A 15507-nucleotide genomic window follows, 5' to 3' on the forward strand; every position below is an offset into this window, starting at 1 on the left:
ATACGTAAAATGCTTCTCTGTACTACAACATTTATTAGCATTTTTCATCATACTGGACAAGCAGATTTGCCCAGGTTAAAACTCATTTTAGAGCTAAGGATTCTTCACAGTTTTGGAGCAATGTATTATGTCCAACTGTATCTAGTGTTAGAGAGATCTAGTTCCTTTCAATTTTAGATAAGTGGGCCGGATAAGATATTGATGAATATTTTGACAGTAGCAACAGTAGGCATTGCAGATATGGAAGTAAATAGAAGACAGGACATGATACTAGAACTGTACAATATAATAGTAAATGCAGTGGTCCTTAAACTGAATTTTCAATATTTCTACACATAGGTATTCATCAACTTATGACCATAATGGAACCTACCGATCATACTCATAAGTCGTGACAGTCAAAGATTGGCTTACCCATGTGACCCAATTTTTGGCAGCGATCATTAAATGAATGCCATGGTTGTTAAGTGAATGAATGGTCCACACTGGGTAGTTTCTGGGTTTTAGAAAAAACTGTTGTAAAGTACTGCCATGTAAGTGCAGGACTCTACAAACTGCTGTAAATGCAGGCCAGGGGAGGGACCTGACAGAACTTTGAAATTAGGCCTTAAGTACCCCTAGAGAGGTCTGTAGTAACTTTGAACAGTCGCTAAGCAACCAGTCATAACTCAAGGACTACCTGTAAATATGCCTGAAAATGTGATCTTGACACAAGACCTAAAATTAGATAAAGATAACCCATTTAAAACAAATGAGTAAAAAAGACCTTCATTTATTTATTGACAAAAATGAACCAAAGCCACATACTTAAAACAATATAATTTGAAACTTACAATTTAAAACTTTATATAAACAGAAATTTAGAATTCAATAAATCTTGGAGTCACTTTATACAGCAGAAAGAACTTTGTGACAAAGCAACAACCTAAGCAATGAAGCTCATTAAAACAGTTTGGAAGGTGCGGGAAGGCCATTGTAATTTTTTCCCTACCAGTCTTTTCATTATACAGTAGCTGCAAGGGTAAGACAGAAGTGCTAGGTTTCAGATTTATGAAGTTTAAAGACTATTAAGAATATAAAGAAATGGGAGTTAATGATCTGTTTTGCCCTCGTGATTCTGCAGTATTGTACAGGTAGTCCTTGACTTACAACAATTTCTTTAGTGACTGTTCAAAGTTACAACAGCACTAAAAACAGTGACTTATGACTTATTCTCACACTTGACCATTGCAGCATCTCCATGGTCACATGATCAAAATTTGGGAGGTTGGCAACCAACATATAGTTACAACAGTTGCAGCATCCCGGTGTCCTATGATCAGCATTTGAAGCCTTCCCAGTTGGTTTCTGACAAAGTCAATGGGGGAAAACAAATTTGCTTAACAACCACAATTCACTTAACTGCAGTGATTTGCTTAACAATCCTGGCATGACTCAATTAACAATGGCTTTGTTTAGCAATGGAAATGTTGGGCTCGATTGTGGTCATAAGTTGAGGACGTGTATCAATTTTCAAAAATGATTTTACATATATATTGCACACTAATTTCTAACTATTCTGGGGGAAGAATAATTCAAAAATATTTCACATAAATACACTATTAAACTAATAGCAAGTAATCTTTTAAGACTGGGAAAGTCTGGTTATATGCAAAGTTCAAAATAAAAATATCTTCCATTAATGATGACAGCTGCATCTTGAACTCCTGACAGTTCAGGGAGCTAATTTAGCAGATACGTTATACGTTTTTAAAAATCTGTAATGTTTGATACAGGGGAGGAAGCTATGATTCCCAACGCCTCCAAAGGCGTTGAAAGTTACAAGGTATGTGTTTGGTGAAAGAATGACGCTAGTGAGGATAAGATAAAAATGTATTCTTGTTTTCTGAAACATAGTTTTAAGGTATAAAATAGTTTGTTTATTGCAAAAAGATAACAGAAGTTGGCATGAACATTGACAGCTTGCTAACAATATTGTCTGAGCGTTATGGGTTGCCTACCCTGGCATCTTGAAATATTGTGATCACACAATAAGAAACAAATGTGAAGCAGCTTTTAATAAGGGAAAGAATATGGAGCATGTCTAAATAATATGTCTGGATGTAAATTCTAGGTCCACGCTGTCCGGTTCAAAAATAGAAGAATTTAATCAACCAGCACTAAGAATAGAAGATTAATATAAAAAAGTTAGTTCTACAGATAATCCTTGGTTAACTACAGTAACTGGGACTGGATTTTTCCATTACTGAGCTATGCGTTGGTAAAGTATATGAAGCATGCAGTTGTAAATCAGTCCAAAAGAAGGCGGCACAAAAGGCCCCAGCTGGTACACTAGGGGCATGTAGGGCCAGGTGTACCTTTTTTTTGGTAAGTTTTATTAATTTTTTACAATAACAATGTTAGTGCCTGGTGTGCAGCATGTTGTCTTGGTTCATGATTTTTTTTACAATCAATAATAGTTGATTAATAGTCAATAATAATTTTTATATTTCCATAATTAGTATATCAATTGATAATATATTTCCTTGATCCTCTCTTCTCTCTCCTTCTTCAGCATTAAACAAATATTTTTTATATTTGATATTATTCATATATAAATGATTAAATAAAACATTTTCTTCTATATTTATATCAACAATAATAGCATCCATATAAAGCTTTTTTTTCTTATCAACATGTTATTTTCATAAGTCATCTTATTGATTCACCATATATCTTATTTTCATAAATCTTGTTTAAACTCAATTTCTCCATAATATTCAAACAATTCTTATCAATCATAATTTTCTCAATAATTAACATCTGAACATCCAAATTTTCCACTTAAATATAGTCCCAGTATTTTCATATTTCATATATTATAGAAATACTATACTACTTATCTATCATAACATCTACCTATAACATCTTTTCTAATCAATTTATATTTCACTTCTATTTGTAAAAATTGAATCACTATATATCCTTTGTTCTTATTAAGCCTAATTTCCCCTCAATATTTCAATCATTCCTTACATTTTCAAACTTAGTCTTTAAAGTTGAAACTTTTCCTTCACTTTCATCATTCCAATATTTTTACATTTTGTCTTATCAAAAAATACTATATTACTTATATCTCTTATCTCACTTATTCTAAAGCCCCTTTATAGCCAAAATTATTTGTTTACTTAGCCATATTCAAACAACTGTTTGCTCATATAATATTCCATCTGGTAGGGCGAGTCAAGTCTCTTAAGCCCGTCTCTAATCTTCTTCCTTTGCCAAATTGTTTTCCAAATTAATATTTTCGACCTATCAAACAGTTCTTGTATTTTTGTAGTTGTTGTTAGGCGTAGAGGATACATAATACGTAAGATATATGCTTTTTGTCTCCCAGTGATTCTCCTAGCAGTGTCCATTTTGTTAAGTCTTCTTTCTTCTCAGGTTTATTTTGATGTTCTAATGCATAAGGTATCTTTTCCATATTTATTGTTGTATCCAAATCTTGTGAGATTTTTCTTGTTTGTATTAAGTTTTAATTTCCTTCATTTGTGACTTTGCCAATTAAGTCATTTTTTTCTAGTTCACATTGTTTTCTGATTTGTTTGTTCATTTTTTACCATCATTCTTTGAATGTTTTTTGATTGTATAGATTAGAAGTGTATTCATTTATGTTATCAAAGTTGTGTTTAATCTCATGGTTTAGAGCTATTGTGATTTGTGGGGTACCACAAGGCTCCGTCTTAGGCCCAGTACTCTTCAATATCTTCATTAATGACTTAGACGAGGGAATAGAAGGGGAACTCATCAAATTTGCAAATGACACCAAACTGGCAGAAAGAGCCAACAGCCCAGAAGATAAACTCAGGATCCAAAAAGATCTTGACAAATTTGAACAATGGGCCCTATCCAACAAAATGAGTTTTAATATGGAAAAAAGCAAAGCTTTACATTTAGGCAGGAAAAATCAAAGGTTTAAGTACATATTAGTCAAGACCTGGCTCAAAAATAGCAACTGTGAGAAGGACCTTGGAGTCCTAGTGGACGATTACTTGACTATGAGCCAGCACTATGCAGCAGCAGCTAAAAAAGCTAATACAATCCTGGGTTGTATAAGCAGAGGCATAGAATCAAGATCACTCGAAGTATTAGTACTGCTTTATAAAACTCTAGTGAGACCACACCTGGAATACTGAAGCCAATTTTGGTCACCATACTACAAAAAACATGTTGAGACCTTGGAAAAAGTTCAGAGAAGAGCAACTAAAATGATCAAAGGTCTGGAGACTAAAATATATAAAGAATGGCTGCAGGACTTGGGTTTGGCTAGTCTAAAGAAAAGAAGAAACAGGGGTGACATGATAACAATATTCCAGTATTTGAGGGGCTGCCAAACTATTCTCCAAAGCACCAGAGGGCAAGACAAGAAACAATGATTGGAAACTGACCAAAGAGAAAAGCAACCTGGAATTAAGGAGAAACTTCTTAACAGTGAGGACAATTAATCAGAGGAACAATTTGCCTTCCGAAGTCATAGGCGCTCCATCCCTGGAGATTTTTAAGAAGAGACTACACAGTCACTTGTCTGAAATGGTATTGGTTCTCCTGCTCGAGCAGGGGGCTGGACTAAAAGACTTCCAAGGTCCCTTCCAGCTCTGTTCTATTCTTCTATTCTTCAAATGGATCTGCAGCCATGTGCTTTCACTTCTTGAAAGCTAAACGAAACTGAGAGGCAATAGGCATTATGGGAAAAGGAAGCCTTCACCATCTAGTGGACACTACTGAGGTGGAAACAATCCCTAAAATCCATTTCAAAGTTTAGACTGATCACAAAAATCTAGAAATTTGAGGATTCCATGAAAAAATTCCCCTAAACAACTTCAGTGGGCTCAATACTTGAATTTTGACTTTGTTTAGGAGGACATCCGGGGGGGGAACCTTCTAGATGATGCACTATCCCGCCTGCCCCAATACAAAAGTACCTGAGAAGAACCCTATTACCAAGGCGAGGCAGTTGGCAACGCAAGTGACCACCAGGAAGCAGGAAAAAAAGGAAAAAAAACCCTGCTCCCTAGTGACCTTTTCACGTAGCAGATGAAGCAAGAACTGCAAACCGATGCATGGTTTGGAGGCCACCGAGGAGAGCTAACGATGAGGGAGGAGTTGGCCTGTATGCCCCTGACAGCCTCTGACTACAAGTTCTACAGAAGAGCCATAATGCTAAGCAAGCTGGCCATTTTGGATTCTTAAAGATTTTACATGACTAAATGACAATTATGGTGGCCTGGGATGAGGACATAGAAAGGTCTGTGAAAAGCTGTGCTTTATGTACAGCCATGAAGCACAGACCAGGGAAAGTCCGGGATTGCTGCAGCAAGTGGCTTATCCAACCTGGCCTTGGGAAGGTTGAGCTTCCAGAAAGTGGAGGGAATACGGTGATATGGACAGTGGTGGACATCTTCTCAAAGCAGGCCCACTTCACTGCATGTTCCAGCCTCTCATCAGCCCAGAGACTAGCCAAGATATTCTTGCAACATATTTACTTGTTGCATGGAGTGCCCAAACTCATAATCTCAGACCGAGAGATCCAATTTACTGCCAAATATTGGTTTGAATTTGTAAAGCTGATAGGATCCTCCCAAGTTCTTAGTTCAGCTTTTCATCCAAGTACTAATGGGGCTACAGAATGAACCAATAGTGGAACAGTACCTGCGGGTGTTATGTCATCTATATAATTGGGCAGAGCTCCTGCCATTCGTTGAACTGGCATACAACAATGCGGTACACAGTAGCACAGGGCTTACCCCCTTTAAGACAGCTATATGGCTAGAGTTTGCGCCAATATCAGAATGCCTGAGAGACCCTCATCTGTGATATCGACTGATTGGGTAGACTCCATTAAAAGCACCTGGTGAGTGTGAAGAAAGCATTAGCCAAAGCAACAGAGTTAAAAGAAACAAACAGGAAAGAAGCAAGCTGCCCAGAAAACCTTCCATGTAGGAGATAAAATGTATCTATCCACCAAATACCTAAAGTTGAGGATTCTCTAAAAGAAACGAGGTTCCAACTACATAGGTCCTTTCCAATCACAAAAATTATTAACCCAGTTATTGTAGAACTGAAACTGCCCAGAATATTGGGTAAAGTGCACTCAGTATATCATTGCATCCTGCTGAAGCAGGCTCAGGGATCAAAACTGAGGCCAGTTGGGAAAGAAACACCTGATCAAATAATGATGGAGGGGGAAAGACATTACGAGGTTAAGCAAATCTTAGACTCTAGAGTCCATAAGGGGAAACTACAGTATCTAGCACAGAGGTATCTAGTACAGAGGTTATTCAATAGAGGGAATGATTTGGGTCAAACCTCATAACTTTAGAGCAGAACGCCTAGTAAGTAGATTCCATGCAAAATATCCTCAAAAGCCTGGGCCCCTGAAGCAGGCACCCGAGAAAGAAGAAATGCCTTAATATGTGTTTACTGTTTTCCAGGTTCCTTCCAGTTTTTTGTAGGGTCTACCTGTCAAGCTTGAACCTCGCTTTGCTGGTGCAATAATTATTGCTTAACTTGCCAACAAACTTGAGGGGAGGATGGGGAAATGGAATGCAGGCTGCAAAGATAAAGAAGTCAGACCGTGAGAATCAAGGACAATTCACCAGGTGCCTGAACTGACTCAGAGACATTTTCTCATAACAATATAATTGGGCAATGTGACCTGTTCATAGATGGGAGGGGGGATTCTATACTTTCACTATAGGGGCTTGATCTGGGGTTTGCTAGAGCTGGTATTGCCTCATACAGTTTTCCTTAAAGAGATCAGAATGTCTCAAAGGTGTTTGCTTGGTTGGGTTCGTCAGTCGGAACCTTGACATAACTAATTTAGAATTCTTATAATCCCTTACTGCTGACTAGTTTCAGTAGAATTTATAAAAAATATAATTCAAAATATAATTCAAAATGTCTAGAAAGGTCAGGTGTTATTTACCAAGTACAACTGTTCAATGAAGGAGTACAAATTAAAGAAAAAACTGATAATCCACATAGTGAAGGGGAGCTCACCATTATTTTCCATTAATATAATATAATGTGAAATTCTTGGTGCTCTCTGAGCTTGGTTGCTTGCTTGTAAATGTTTTTATTATCCATTGATAATATCATCTAAGCAAAGAATCAAGCTCAGAGTAGTATAAAGCACTTTACAGGCCAATCATGGAATGGAATGAATATAAAATGGCACTGGTATATAAAATGTTTCTTTAAGGCTGGATTATTATTTTCCTTTGGTGATAAAATGCTGATATTTTATTGCAAGAGAATAATTTGTGGACAAATACCATTATATCAGTTCAGGGCAACTGACATCAAATATCAATAAAGGAGAATATTTGTAACTCAGGATTGAAGTAAATGTGCCCTAGGTGTTCTCTGACCTAACATCAAATACGTCAAAGCCTTCCTTCACAAATTCCACTGTAGGAGATGACCAGGCTGAAACTCAGGGAGGGGGTCAAATGCTTCATAAGTAACGAACCCACAAGAGATATAAGTCCACCCACCTCTTTTATGCCTCTTTTATCTCCTGTTCATTTCCCTTGACCATTAGTTGGTCAGATACTTATAGCTAGCTTAAGCTTACAATAAATCTTTATACTCATTTGAACTGCCTGAATCTCTTGATTTCCCCAGTATTTGACACCTAGCTGATTTATTCAGCAAACTGCAGGAATTAACAAATTTTACTTTACCCACTTCAAGGAAAATTGTGGCAATTTTTCTTAGGATTTCTTCCTGCATACTGAATAAACCAAGATCAGGGGAATGTTTTAATTTTTCTAATGTTTTATTTCTTGCCTTTATTATTTTTCTAAATAATTCAAGACAGCAAACATACCTAATAATCTTTGGTCCTATTTTCTCAACAACAACCCTATATACAAATTATATATACAGTGCCCTGGAATTATACTTAACAAAAAGCAACTCAAAAATTATACTAAAGGAATCTAGGCAGACTAAATATTCTTGTTTTATATAATTCTTTAGGATGATTGAAATTGTTAAAAAAGATCAATCACAATTCCTAGTAATGTTATGGACTATGCAGATTATTTTAACAATAAGATAAAAAGTGCCTGGCACTGCCTTATTCCACAATGTTTTTTGACTTCCCAATCTTGCCACAATATTCTCTGGCAGTCTACTTCTTCCATCTGCTAAGGTACCAATGTAATTACAACTGATTTTAAAGCATCAGTTTACCCACACTTACACTATGTCTTCAGAGTGGGAGAACGTTCGGCTCTCATTTAAAAGGCAAAAGAAGCACTTAGAAGTACTGGCAGTTTCCATGACTTGGTTAAAAATATTAAAAAAACATAAAACTGATGATTTTGCCTAAACATTATTTTAATAACATTAACCACTTAGTAGAACAATAAATACTTTACAGTAATGGTATTAATTAAACCCCAATAGTTACTCTGTAACTGGGTTCACATAGCATACTAGGCCAAGGATACGTCTCTAGCTATATCCAACCTGCAACACCTCCGTGTTTCACCAAAAACCTACCTCCAAGTATATACCTCTCCTCTGCCTGCCCTGCTGCTTTACTTTTTCTTTGGTTTTCAGAGCACTTTCCTTCTAGAATCCTATTTTTGCCTCCCATCTACAGCTCTAATTCTTTCATTGACTACCTAGTACTTTGATTTCTCTTGTGGAATCTTCCATTCTTGTATCTCTGTGTGTGTTTCTTCCTCTTCCCGACTTTCCATATCTCCCCTTTGATTTTTCAGTTGATTCCTACTTTTTGATTACATCAAAATGCTACTTTCTCTCCTTCCTATCCTTTCTGGGTTTCTTCTTGCTATAGATTCAAATTGCTTTACCTCTCTCCCTTCTCTTGTTTTAGCGTTTCCACATATTTTCTCCTATTATTACAATATCGTTCTCCCCTTTTTTCCCAATCTTTTTTCTGTTGTCTCTTTTCTCAGCATTGAGTTCTTTCTTCTTCCATCTATGATCTCAGTCCCATGACACCATCTACTGGAGGCCAAACAAACTACGGCATTTTATTTTTTTACTTTGTAAAAGGGATAAAGATGGAGAGAGGTCTAACAATATTTGTGTACTGAAAACAAAACAATTATATACAGCACATTTTTATAATGTCCCTTCTCACTTTGGAAGTGCAACTTTCAATAAGTCATGAAGCATTTAATGTGCTATTTGAACCAAGAAAAATTGTATACTCTTGAATTAGGACAAATTGGGGTTAGTTTGTACTGTTTATTACATTAAGGCAACAAGAGTTTATGGGATAGTAAGTTGTGTATACCTATGAAATTAAGAGTATCTCAATAATGCCCAATTCAAGTTAAGTATGCATTAATGTGTGGGACAAAGCCAGCCTGTCATTGGGAGATTAGAGCTTAAGTAAAATTAGAGACTTCCTTACTCTGGACATAACAGATGGGTTTTCTAACAGAAATTTTGGTTTATAGTATGATGGAATTAGAGGAGGGTGAAAAATAAAAACATCAGCAGAACCACCTGAAATACAAGGTGATGTAGGACCCAGACTAATTAGAAGGCTGCAAGTTATCGCAAGCTTACAAAAAACCAGGATCCTATGTTAACCCATCAAGACATGCGCTATGTAAAGGAGTCTAAACATATCAATGAATATATTTACATTTTTTACATATAAATAGCAGAACACTTCTGCAGTAAAACTGAGCATCTAATGAGGCTGGTTTAGAAGCAGCAGCGGCAGCAAAACAAGGAGGGAAAAAAACCCGGGTGAAGTATGTGGTGTCTCTAAAGTGAACAGCCTGGGTCTGAGAAAATCACGAAGCTTTAAACATAAAATGCCTCCCAAAAAGTCACAGGTGCGAGAGACAGAAACAGGTGTGTCACAAACAAGATAGCCCACATTAGGAATGGCCCTTAAAGTGAAAGTATATCAGAGAAACCTCTGGCCTTTGAAAACTATAAGCGTCTGTTGTTAACCCATACAACAAAAAAGGCTTGTTGCACGCCTACGGGGTAAAATAAAGGTTTTCCGTCGAGTCGCATCTTTTGCAACTCAACAAGAGTTCATCCATGTCAAGCCTAGAAACTCAACGGCCCTAAAACAGTTTTGGAAGATTCCCCCCAGCCCCCAAACGGTACGAAAGCAGGCACTTCTTGGGCGAAGGTTGGTTAAATGGAGGAGCCGCGTCAGTGTTGACAGGAACGGCGTTGAGGGCGGCTGCGAGAAGCACCCACCGACCCCCGCCTAGCCAAGGAAGCGAGCCGAAACACGCCGGGTGGAGAACTATAAAGCCCAGGGCGGGCGGGGAATAAAGAGAAGCGCAAAAGCCCCGAGCGGCGCCTAAGCCTTCCTCGGAAGCCTGGCCAGCGCCGAGGGCCTTGCGGAGGCGCTCACCAAGCCGGCAAAAGGAGACTCTCGACCACCCGCCGAAGCCCACCTCTCTCGCCCGCGGCGCCTTCGCTCACCTGCTGAGGAGGGAAGGGCGAGCAGGCGCCGAAGGCGGCCAAAGTCAGCAGAGACCGAGCGAATCGCCCTCCGACTGCCGACTTTCCTCATTCAGCACCGCGAGCCGCTTACCTGAGGGAGGGAGGGAGGGAGGGAGGGGACGAATCTCCCTCCACACACAAGAGCGCCGCGCAGAACGGGAGGGGGAGGAAAGGCAAGAAGGACGCATGCGCATACCGTTCCCTTCTCCTGGAATTCGGCTTGCTGGGAAAAGAAAAAAAAAGGCGCGCAGGCGCCGACCGCTTGAGTTCCGACGCGAGTCTATATAGGCCTGAAAGCGAAGGCGAGAACGCGTGAGCGCGTGGACCGCATTGCGGGGTGAGGGTTCCGTCGGTCATTGGCGAGACTTATTTATTTATTTATTTATTTATTTATTCATTCGTTTATTTATTTATTTATTTTATTACATTTCTATACCGCCCTTTCCCGAAGGACTCAGGGCGGTTTACAGGGTAATTAAAAACCAAGATACAAAAGTTAAAACAAGTTTAAAAAAATTTATATTTGTCCCTCTTCCCTCAGCGCTGCTTCCCCCGCCCTTTACCTCCCCCCCCCCGGATGGTTTGAACTGAGGTAACGGCAAAGTCAAACGGTTCTGCTGGAGGTGGTCCCGCTCGAAGGGAAAAAGCTCTCCCCCCTCCGCAATTCTGAGGGGAAGTAGCCGCGTGAAGGCGGCCGTTGTCTCCTCTGCGTGCTCTTATCTTCCAGTTAAGGAAGGGTTACTTTCTCCCGGTCCCGTTTGTCTGTCTCAAGAGGAAGTCCGTTGGAATTGGGTTGGCCTCGCCTCGGTCGCCATTTGGTCTTCGTGTCGCGCCGGCTGCGGGAAGGTGGTGGCAAAGCGACGCGCACGTGGCTCTTGTGTAAAACCCTAAAAAGAATACAAATACCAAAAAAACAAAAACAAACCAACCTTTCCGCGAGGTCCGTTTTAAGGAAGGTGGATTTCCCGAGTAATTTTTTTTTTTACGGGGAGGCACGCTTCGAATCTAAAAAGCCTTCGCTTCCCCGTATGTCAAACGTACTTGCAACCGAGGTGCGAGTTAAAAAGAGGCCCGACTGCATCGAGGGTAGCACTACGGTACAAGCCCTGTATTTTATTCGAGTACACGGATTTTTCTGGACGCTGAAAGCTAGTAGTGCAGGGGGTCTTCAAACTTGGCCCTTTTATGACTTGTGGACTTCAACTCCCAGAATTCCTCAGCCAGCTTTGCTGGCTGAGGAATTCTGGGAGTTGAAGTCCACAAGTCAAAAGGGCCAAGTTTGAATGAAGACCCCTGTAGTAGTGGCTGAAGTATTGACCTATTTATCAAGTAGGAGAATACTGCAAAGGCCGTGTAGTGTGGCCTCCACCTGGCCCTGGAGAACCTGGAACCTTTGGGGCACCGTGTGCCTTGGAAACTAGACCTGGGTGACTTTGGGGCTATTCTGTCTCAGCCTTTTAAGTACACCTGGCACGGCACTTGTAGGGGGTGAGAGGAAGCGATAAAGATGCATTCCTGAATGAAAGGTGGAATGTAAACCACATCACTCTCTAGAATACTTGACTTGTGTGGTTAATTTTTTTTCCCTAGAAATGTGACCTGCAAATTGTTGCTATTTTGTAGAGGAAAATAGCTGAATTTCCAAATAAGTTGAAAAAAATACATTAGACTTATCTTTTAAATAGTGGCTGTAATTGAAGGACAAATAGCACTGCCTATTATAATTTTACAAAATTAGAACGCCATCGGTCCTTCCCTGTTGCACTAGATCACCATTCAAATCGAGGAATTATTTTGCCTGTTCCCTAAATTCTAGAGTTTTATGTGCTAAGTTCGTGATACATCTGTCCTCTTGTTTAAATCCTTACCATATGTTTTCCTATACACTTTAATCCTGGGTAGTAATTAATCAGCTAGGGTAGAAGACACCTGTTCTTTTTCATTTCTTTTTAACTGTAGTTGGTTGTTAAAAGTCCTGCTTTTTAGTAAGTTCAAAGCCATCCAAAAATATTTTTTATGTAACCTAGCTCATGAATGTTTCTCTGCACTAACGTATAAAGATTATTTTTGGATGGCTTATGCAAATGACAGAATTAGAGATGTATTTATTGGATTGCTGAAGGACATAATTAGAACCAGAGTATCTTTATCCTTAGTTTTTCACTGTTTTGTATCTTCTATATATTGCTCTGTGCTGTTCTTTAATCTGTTTTCTTTCAAATTTCTCTCTTGTTTTTATCTCTCCTCCCAACAGCTGAATTAATTCAACTTTAACATAAAATTCAGATTTAATGTCTTTGACAGTGCTTGACTTCTTCAACTTAGCTTTCAGGGTGTGCAAAACATTGAATGTAAACTCACATAAAGAACATGAAATATAATTGCTTGATTTGTAATTCTCATGTCAGTTATATTGGATTTGATCACAAATTTATAAAGTACAATAGGAAGCACTAGTAGGAAAATTACATTTTAAATTTTATATGCCTTTAAGAGGATGGCTATAGTCTGTGTATTATTTTTCACTGAACTGAAAATCTGGTATAAAGTTATAAATGATTGAACTATTTTAAGCAATAAGCGCTTACAGTCAATGTGATTGATAAGGCTGACCTTACTGATTGGGCTAATTCACATGCATATTAAAATATACCTTGAAGAGAATGTTTCATTTAATGATTGCATAAATCCTTAACTTCAAACAACATCCCTAGGATTCTGTAGCTAAACTGATAGCTAAAAACCTTGAAATCCCAGGGCTAGTGTTAACAGCTCAAAGATTCTTATTTTTTTTAATCCTCTGCAGCTAGCTTGCACTTTTGCAGTTAATACTTATCATCTTAGCACCTTATTACTCTTGGCATGACTGAGAATTCCAGGCTTCTTATAGCTTGCAGCTGAATTTGCAGTGAGGTTTATTTAAAAACAAAAACAGGAATTGAACCCTTAAATTTTTTTCCTGCAATTTCCCTTTCTGAGTTTAAAATAATTCTATTATTATTGAAAATTCTATAGTGATTTTAAATAGTTTTAATTCTCTTTTATTGCCTAATATGGTTCCTTCCCCATACTATTAATAGTTAGCTATTAACTGCTTTAGGAATTTGTTGCAATGTAAAGAATTATTTTTATATTGTGCTAGTTTTTAATTGTATTGGACCTTGGACTTTAAATTTTTCATTTGAAGGTTATATAAAACCAAAAAAACTTTCTTGGAAAATCAAAGCAACTTATGAAATATTTCTCCCAGGCAAATCCAATAATGATTAAAATTAAAATTGATTTTAACGAGAAAATAAAAAAAACAGCTTTGGTGGTGTTAGAGGTTACGTGAAAAAGCAATAATTTTTTAACAAGTGGGCATTTTGTTCAGTTTCCCCACCTTTGTAAGCATGGAAACAACATTGATGCTGCAATTAAGATACACATTTTACCTTTGGCTATGGTTAATAAATCTAAGAGTTTTCTGTTTGCTTGTGCAATAGACTTTTGGTAGGTAAATTGTTTTCATCCTGCAGAGTTTTAAATCTAAGGTGTTAGTTAAAAAAAATCTCAACTTTACTGATACATCATGTAAAAATATTTTGAATTTCTGCAATGCCCAGCCTGGGGATTAAGAGTCCTTAAAAATTATAAAAACCCAATTTTCTGATTACTAAAATAGAAAACCTTGCAGAAATAGTTCTCCATGTCCTACAAGTGGAAAGTCCCCAGATTCAACCTGAAATCACACCTTAGTCTATAGAAGTGTATAGAGCACAGGTCGGCAACCTGCGGCTACAGAGCCGCATACAGCTCTTTGAGCCGTCCCATGCGGCTCCCAGGCCGCCTCCCTCTTTTTTTTTTGAAAAATAAAAGTGGCACTAAAAAAATTAATCAATTTAAACTTCTCACAAAAAAACTTGAAAAGTTTAAATTGATTGGTTGGTTTGTGGGACGGCCCACAAACCGTTTGTGGGACTACCCACAAACCTCTTTGTTTTTTTAACTGCACTTGGCAGAGTGGAGGAAGAGACGGGAGAACTAAAAAGGTGAGTAGGGTGTTTTTCCCACCCTTCTCCTCGCCATGGCAGAAGGCTCGCTAGCAGCCTTGGCAAGGAGAAGGAAGGGGCGATTTTCTCCCCCCCCCTTCTCCCTTGCCGTGGATAGCAGCCTCGGCAAGAAGGAAGGGGCGATTTTCTCCCCCCCCTTCTCCCTTGCCGTGGATAGCAGCCTCGGCAAGGAGAAGGAAGGGGCGATTTTCTCCCCCCCCTTCTCCCTTGCCGTGGATAGCAGCCTCGGCAAGAAGGAAGGGGCGATTTTCTCCCCCCTTCTCCCTTGCCAAGCTGGCTCAGGAATTCTGGGAGTTGAAGTCCATGAGTCATAAAAGAGCCGAGGTTGCCTACCCCTGCTCTAGGCGATGTACGATGTCATAAAGATGGTAGAACAAAATGAAATTTTACAATCCAGTTATAAATCTATTGGTACTGCTAATTAATCCCCAGAGGTCCTCCCAAAAAAAACCTAGTTATCCCAAGCATTCAGAAGGCTTGGAGGGATTGATAAAATAACAAAGTGAAATGAACAGAAAATCCGGTGTACATTTTGGAGGGAGCTCTTTTGCCTATTTGAGGCGTGTATTTTCAAAACGGAAGAGGTGGGACTGATGTCCTGTAAGACTTCCTTTTTCCTTCTGAAGGGACCAGCTCATTGAAGAAACCAAGAGGGAGACAAAGTTCTATGCAGATCGCCTGGAGACCCTGGAGAAACAGTTTCAGACTGAACGAGAAGTGGCGAACAAAGCAGCCCAAAAAGAATCAGCCGAGGTGAGGAAAGTTCTTGATAGATTCTACTCCAATAAGGAATAAAATAAAAGTCCTATGTCTCCACTGCACGCTAGTTGCAATAGATAGTCCTTGAGTTACAGCAATACTTGAGACCAAAATTAATTACCTACGGGAGCACCTTCTGCCAACGTCAACACCCCTCCGTCCTGTGCTCTCCCACAGAGAGGGCCTCCTCAGGGTG

The 15507-nt window shown here is 38.9% G+C and overlaps 1 protein-coding gene across 3 annotated transcripts in view; it reads right to left on the minus strand.

Moving 5' to 3' along the window:
- The window catches only part of RALGPS2 (Ral GEF with PH domain and SH3 binding motif 2), a 117204-nt gene extending 106636 nt beyond the window's left edge, over positions 1–10568 (minus strand). For all 3 annotated transcript variants that reach the window (XM_083358705.1, XM_083358706.1, XM_083358707.1), the window contains exon 1: positions 10480–10568. The gene's annotated coding sequence lies outside the window, so the exon portion shown is untranslated. The remainder of the gene's footprint in view (positions 1–10479) is intronic.
- Between the last annotated feature and the right edge of the window lie 4939 nt (positions 10569–15507).

Source organism: Vipera ursinii, assembly GCF_947247035.1.
Source record: "Vipera ursinii genome assembly, chromosome: 3".
Lineage (NCBI taxonomy): Eukaryota > Metazoa > Chordata > Lepidosauria > Squamata > Viperidae > Vipera > Vipera ursinii.